Genomic DNA, 8657 nt, shown 5'->3' on the forward strand with positions numbered 1-8657 from the left:
AACAAGATAAGAATGCCTACTCTCACCACTCCTATTCAACAGAGTACTAGAAGTCCTAGCTAGAACAATCAGGCAAAACAAAGAAATAAAAGGCATATAAACAGAGAAGAAGTCAAATTATGCATGTTTTCAGATAATATGGTTCTATACATAGAAAACTCAATAGTCTCTGCTCAAAAGCTCCTTGATTTGATCAACAACCTTAGCAAAGTTTCAGGATAAAAAATCAATATACAATAATCAATAATATTTATATACACCAATAACGTCCAAGTTAGAAGGCAAATCAAGAACACAAACACATTCACAATAACCACACAAAGAATAGAATATCTAGGAATACAGCTAACCAGAGAGGTGAAAGATCTCTACAAGAAGATTGATAAAACCCTCCTCAAAAAAATCAGAGATGATACAAACAAATGGAAAGACATTCCATATTCATGGATAGCAAGAATCAATATTGTTAAAATGGTCACACTTCCAAGAGCAATCTACAGATTCAATGCTATTCCTATCAAAGTAACAATGACATTCTTCACAGAATTAGGGAAACTATTTTAGAAGTCATATGGAACCAAAGAAGAGCCCAAATAGCCAAGGAAATCCTAAGCAAAATAAACAAAGCTGGAGGCATCATGTTACCCAACTTCAAACTACACTACAAGGCTACAGTAATTAAAACAACATGATATTGGCACAAAAACAGACACATAGACCAACAGAACAGAAAAGCGAGTCAAGAAATATTGCTGCATACCTACAGTCATCTGATCTTTGACAAAGTCAACAAAAACAATCTATGGGGATAAGAATCCTTATTCAACAAATGGTGCTGAGATAACTGGTTTGTCACATGCAGGAGACTGAAACTGGACGCATTCCTTTCAATATATACAAAAATCAACTCAAGATCTATTTAAGACTTAAATGTAGAACCTTAAACTATAGAAATTCTAGAAGAAAACCCAGAAAATGCCATCTTGACATATAACCTGGCAAATATTTCATGACAGTGACCAAAAACAATTGTAAGAAAAGCGAAAATTGACAAACGGAATCTAATTAAACTTAAGAACTTCTGCCCAACAAAAGAAACTATCAACTGAGTAAACAGACAACCTAGAATATGGGAGAAACTATTTGCAAACTATGGATCTGACAAAGTCTGATATTCAAACTCTATAAGGAACTTGAACAAATTAACAAGCAAAAAGCAAACAAGCCCATTAAAAATTGAATAAAGGACATTAGCAGACACATTTTAAAAGAAGACATACATGTGAACAACAAGTATATGAAAAAAGTGCTTAACATCACTAATCATTAGATAAATGCAAATCAAAACAATGAGATACCATCTCTCACCAGTCAGGAAGGCTAGTATTAAAAAGACAAAAAATAACAGATGCCAGAGAAGTTGGAGGGAAAAAAAAGGAATTCTTGTTGACAGGAGTGTAAATTAGTTCAAACCTTTTGGAAGACAGTGTGGTGATTTCTCAAATACATAAAAACAGAACTACCATTTGACCCAGCAATCCCATTACTGGATATACACCCAAAAGGATAAAAATCATTCCATTATAAGGACACATGCATGCATATGTTCACTGCAGCCTTAGTCACAAAAGCAAAGAAATAGAATCATCTCAAATGTTCATTAATGGTACACTGGATTTTAAAAAATGTGGTACATATATACCATCTAATACCATGTAGCCAAAAGGAAATGAGCTTATGTCCTTTGCAGCAGCATTAATGGTGTTGGAGGCCATTATCCTAAGTGAACTAATGCAGAAACAGAAAACCAATTACCACATGTTCTCACTTATATGTGGTAGCTAAACAATGAGTATACATGGACACAAAGAAGGGAACAACAGACACTGGAGCCTACTTGAGGGTGGAGGGTGGGAGGAGAAAAAAGATTGAAAAACTACTTATTGAGTACTATGCCTATTACCTTGGTGATAAAATAATCAGTTGTACACCCATATGATGTACAATTTACTTATATGAGAAACCTGTATTTATATCCCAGAGCCTAAGATAAAAGTGAAAAAAAGGTAGGTTCTAGAATAAAAATGAAACAGTTTTCACAATCTTACTTCCTTATAGAACGTAGGTGGACAAGTGGAATAATCAGAAAGTGGACATTGGGTCACTTGGTTATCAGCAGTAACTCATTTGGTGGCTTATTGGTGTGCTGTATTCAGGAGACCCATCTCAGATGCAAAGACACACATAGGCTCGAAATAAAGGTATGGAGGAAAATTTACTAAGCAAATAAAAAGTAAAAGAGAGCAGGGGTTGCAATCCTAGTTTCTGAAAGAAAAACAAACATTAAACCAACAAAGATCAAAAAAGACAAAGAAGAGCATTACATAATGGTAAAGGGATCAATGTAACAAGAAGAGCTGACTATCCTAAATACATATGCACCCAATATAAGAGCACCCAGATTCATAAAGCAAGTTCTTAGAGAACTACAAAGAGACTTCGACTCCCAGAAAATAATAATGGGAAACTTTAACACCTCATTATCAATATTAGATCAACAAGACAGAAAATTAACAAGAATATTCAGGACTTGAACTCAGTTTTGGATCAAGTAAACCTACTAGACATTTATAGAACTCTCCACCCCAAATCAACAGAATATACATTCTTCTCAGTGACACACAGCACTTATTCTAAAATCAACCACAAAATTGGAAGTAAAGCATTCCTCAATAAATGCAAAGTAACTGAAATCATAACAAAAAGTTTTTCAGACCACAATGCAATTAAATTAGAACTTTGGATAAAGCAACTCACTCAAAACTGCACAACCACATGGAAATTGAACAACTTGCTCCTGAATGACTTCTGAGTAAATAATGAAATTAAGGCAGAAATCAAGAACTTCTTTGAAACCAATGAGAACAAAAAGACAACATATGAGAATTTCTGGGACACAGCTAAAGCAATGTTAACAGGGAAATTTATACCACTAAATACCCACAATAGAGAGCTAGAAAGATCTCAAATCAATACCCTAACACCACAATTAAAAGAGCTAGAGAAGCAAGAGCAAGCACTTCCAAAAGATAGCAGGAGACAAGGAATAACTAAGATCAGAGCATAACTAAAGAGGATAGAGACACAAACAACCCTACAAAAAAGCAGTGAATCTGGGAGTTGGTATTTTTGAAAAAATTAAAATATACAGACCACTAGCTAGACTGATAAAGAAGAAAAGAGAGAAGAATCAAATAGATATAATAAAAATGATTAAGGGGATATCACAACTAACCCCACAAAAATACAGACTACCATCAGAGATACTATAAACACCTCTCTGCATGTAAACAAGAAAATCTAAAAGAAATGGATAAATTCCCAGACACAGGAATAAATAGCTCTTATTATTTTCAAGGAGTAAGTCAAATCCCTGAATAGACCAATAACAAATTCTAAAATTGAAGAAGTAATTAATAGCCTACCAACAAAAAAAAAGCCCAGGGCCAGAGGGATTTACAGTCAAATTCTACCAGAGGTACAAAGGGGAGCTGGTACCATTCCTTCTGAAACTATTCCAAACAATTAAAAAGGAAGGACTCCTCCATAATACATTTTATGAGGTCAGCATCATTTTGATACCAAAGTCTGGCAGAGACACAACATTGTTGTGTGTCTTTTTCACATTGCTGCCAAAATACTATGCTTTCTGCTTTTGAATCCATGTTAATGCCTGCTCTATCTCAGCTACCTTTTGTACTATATCTTTTGGACATTTATTTTCATTTTGTCAATCACAATCTGAAGGTCAATTTCACAAATGGCACTTGGAATTTTCTGAATGAGAGATGATGGAAAATTCATTTATGAAACTAAACAATTTTATTCAAATTCAAATGATAGTTCTTTTATTCCAAGAGGTTATCTTTGGCAAAAGCACCAAAAGAAGTTCAATAATTTCAACTTTATATCTGTTATTTAGTTATTTAATGTCTTATATTACATATGCCATTACAGATATGTTTTCCTATGATTACATAAAAATAATTTTCTATTTCATTAGTCTGTGTTTTATTTCTTCATTTCCTTTGCAGAGCATTCTGAAAGTTTGCTACCTACCATTTTAAGTAATATTTTTGTCTGTTTGTTTGACCACTTAATTATTCTCTACCTTTAGTTTCTTTCTTTACTTTAAATAATTTTTACCTTTAAAAAAGTTACTAGAGAACCACACAATTGTTGTAACAAATGAAATTACATAGAGATTTATAAAGTGAAGTAAATAGTCTCCTCTTTCTTCTCTAAATCCATCTCCACCTCATCATCCCACAATTTGATATAGTAACCACTATTAAAAATTGAATATTATATATAATTTAACAGTTAAGTATATACACAAATTTTACAAGGATAATATTTTTTGAAATAACTCCTATTGTGCTTCTGTTTCCAGTAACCCATTATTTTTCAGTCATCATTGCCAATTGGAAGAAAAAGGTTAAATGCAGCTATGGGAAGAAAGAAAATGAGATGTTAAAGAAAGTCATCACAGTCAGGGAAAGAAACTAATTGATGCTAACTATCTCGGATAGTACAGAAAGGTAAGGATAAGTGAGAGAAGGTCCTCCTGATTTCTCTATACAGGCAAGTTTGGCATGGAAGGGATTTCTAGGTTTCTTATGGGCCTAAATTTGGCTCTAGAAGAAGAGTGACACAGAGATTCCAGCACCCTTACTTTCTTTACTCCCCTTAAGAAGTGACTTGGTAGGACAGCATTGCCCCATAAGAAGGCTTTGAGGTGAATATCTTACTAGTGGTAAAGTGTGGCAGTAGCCTCCCTGACAGTGAGACTCTGTGGGGAGGGTATGGAGTTAGGTGCATGTGATTGCAACATCAGTGACATATCACGAGTGCCTAAAACAAACCTGCCTGGGAATAGTAGCAGAACAAATCTCGAGATTTATCATTATGCACATCAGCAGCTGATGGCATTTTGATGCCCAGAGACAAAATTAAATCAATTAGTTTTATTACATCAGAAACCTGTGAAGACCTAGAATATAGGGTGTACATACACGTACTCCCTCCTCCATCACCATGAGGACATGTAGACTTTTGTCAACACACAGATGCTGGCACAGAAAGAAGGACACAATCCTGAAAATATCAACATGTATTCTAAAGAGTAACCTTAAAAAGCCAGTAGGAAAGGAATAGCAGGGGGTTGGGGGATTGGGGACAGATCACATTAGGAGAAATACCTAATGCAGACGACAGAGTGATGGATGCAGCAAACCACCACCACGGCATGTGTATACCTATGTAACAAACCTGCACGATCTGCACATGTACCCCAGAACTTAAAGTATAATAAATATTTTTTAAGTCAATTCTTCATGTTCATGTATGAACATGGGACAATCGCTTAAATCTTCTTTCCCTCAGTTTCTTTGCATATAAAAGGAGTGACAGTATCTGCCTCATAAGATTACTATGAAAATTAAAAGAATTATGTACATAAAATATTTAGAATACTACCTTGTATATATTAAAAGCTATATATGTGTCACTTATTATGAAACTGGAATAGACATGGATGCCTTTGTTTGGCAAAAATTATTTTCCACCAAACTCTGTCTTTTCTACTACACAGCAGAATGAAGACTATGGCATTAGATTAGTTATAGAAGTTAAAATACTTTGGCAATCTACATTGTAGTGTGTGTGTGTGTGTGTGTGTGTGTGTGTGTGCGCATATATTTTGTGTACATGTATAAGTAACATTTTTTTTCTTTTTCTGTCTCAAAGAAAATGGAATCTTTCTTAATTTCTGTAGATATTTCTAATTTATTAACATACCAGGACTTAGTAAATATGTTTGAGTTGACAATATTATTTTCTTTCATGAGTCCATAATTTTAATCATATTTCCTTTTGCCATTGTCTCCAGTTAATCAAGTCCTAATATTTTTAAATCTATACTCGTCATTGGATATATGTTGACCCAGCTGTTGGAGAAAACTACAATAATAAGATGTGGTAAATTCTAGCTTATGTTTACGACTAGATGAATAGGGATAATGTTAATTAAGAGCAGTTACTCTAGACACAGAGAAGTTAAAAATGATCAAAGACTGTTCCTGTTCCAATTCTTGTTAGCACAGTATTTGAACACTGACTTGCTATGATACATTGCTTCATTAATGAGAAAGAGATGAGCTGCTAGATTTTTATTTGAAAATTAGTGTCAACTAATGGACACACATTTATTTAACAAAAGGACAGCAGCAATAATTGAGAGTTTTATTGTTTAAGAACAGAAGTCCTTATAAAAACCTTAAAAATGCAGAGGTCGGTCACAAACAATATGTTTTTTCAAAGTAAATTTTTTAAAAAATTTGTTATAGCAGTTTGAAAAGTTTTTAGGGAGCTCAAAGTTTATTCAGTGCTGGACTGTAGAATACATGGTCTTAAGACTTTGGAATGTGTTCAACAGGATTCTGCCAGTATTTTTAGAAAGTGGTCTGTCCAGACTTGTTATATAGACATCTCTTATATAGAAGCTTTGAGTGGTAAGAAGATCATTTGGGGACTTCACAGGAAACTTAGAAAATGTGTTTATGGAACAGAACATCACATGGATTTCTGAATGGTCCCTTGGACGCTGTTATTTTGTTATTTAAGCAAAAAGAATTAAATAGCATACTGAGTTTGTTATTCAGCATTTCCATTAGTCTCTATTTTCCATAGCTCTTAAAACACTGCAGATTTGTTTTCACAAATAATTCATGTCAATTACAGAAACTTCATAACTCCATATTATTACCAAATCACAGATACTTAATAATAATAACTGCTAACAGTTTTTGAGCACTCATCATATCCATGCACTATTCTGTTTAATTTATAGGCACTATATCATTTAATCTTTAATCTTATGACAACTGTATGAGGTGGAGTATTGTTATTGTTCCCATATTATAGAGGCGGAAAACAAAGGGCAGAATGATTGAGCCATGGGCCTCAGGTTGCACAGGTAGGATGTGTTGCTAATTACAAATTGAGTAGTCAATTTGTAATTAACGTTGTTTTTAAGCTTGAAAATAAGAAAATAACGTTGTTTTTAAGCACAGAAAATAAGAAACACCTGACAGTTCATGTGGGCGTTCAAAGAAAAGGTGTGTGGGGGTTTTCATGTATGCCTGTGATTTTTCATTTTCCCTCCTATTTTTAGGAGGCAATATAGTATTAGAGATGTAAGGAGTCTAGGCTCCAGGGTCCGAGCTTTGAATCTGGGCTCCACCACTTATCTAGCTGGGAAAATTACTTCAGTTCTAAGAACCTCTGTTTTTTCCTATGTATAACAGAGACAAGTTGTATTTACTTCACAGGGTTGTTATGATAATTAAATAGTGACTAAATGGTATCCTCCCATAGGTGCCTTAGCTTTAAATATATTTATTATTATCATTATTATTATCACTATTTTATCATTCAACCTGCACCTTCACTAACTGGGCAATAGTTTCCTAATTCCTTTACTTGGGGCATATATTCACCTATCCATTTTGAATATTGCTGCAAGATGAGTATAATTACTCAAAACTCCTTTACATAACATCACTATCCTACTAGAGAAATTACATCATAGAATGAAGGCCTTCAAAACACGAAATTTAGAGTCCCATAAACTTGTCCTTGAATCCTAGAGTAGTAACTGGGTAACCAGTCTTTATAGCACAGTAGCCATCAGACAGTAGGCAAGAAAGAGTTATTAAATTTATGGAATAAAATGCAAACACTTTTAGAAGAAAAAATGCAACAGGGAGTTTCTCATATAGACTGTCACTAGTGTGAGTTTTCATGGCCTCAGCAAGCAGATAACAAAAAGTAAATAAAATAAATAATAAACATACATAAATAAATTTGCGTAAACAAAACCACAAATATAGAAGGCAGGATATGTTTTTAATATCTACCCTTGGTGTTAAAAGAGATCTGTGAAGGCATAATTGAAATTCAGTAAGTAAATCCTTTTGAGTGATGAGGCAAATTTACCCCTTCCTTGCCTAGACGTGGCCTGTGTGAAACAAAAATGGCAATCATGTTAAGTGCAATGCTATTTATATAATCCTTATGTCCATGTAAGCACTGAAATAAGAGCATAAACTAGATTTTTTCCCGTATAACAAGAAATACGAAGGGCAATATAAACAAACCAATTGACCAATTAGAACTCGAATAAAACAAAATGAAATCAAACTAATTAGTTGTACTCACAGATCAACTTCTTTCCAAATAAAATTATGACCTGCTTAAAATAAAGCATCTGCACAGTTTCTCTATGAAGTAAGAAAATGATGTTATCCATTACTGCCTCATTTTCTTGGAGTAAAGGTATGACCTTATAAAATTAACCTTTTAAATGAACCATTCTTGAAGAAAATTTGAAGTGATAGGTTTTAATCACCTCAAAGATGTAGGAGATCAGTCAGGCTGGTAGGAGAAGCTATAGAGAAAGACGCAAACCTTCCTGAAAGGTTGGAAGGTTTTCCAAAGCTTCAAGGGAGAAAAAGCTGAACGCAGCTGTTCTCTTACCCTGAGGCAAAAGGCAAGGAATAGGTAAAAGGGAATATAGGGGAATTTATCTAAATGGC

Source organism: Callithrix jacchus, chromosome X (assembly GCF_049354715.1).
Source record: "Callithrix jacchus isolate 240 chromosome X, calJac240_pri, whole genome shotgun sequence".
Lineage (NCBI taxonomy): Eukaryota > Metazoa > Chordata > Mammalia > Primates > Cebidae > Callithrix > Callithrix jacchus.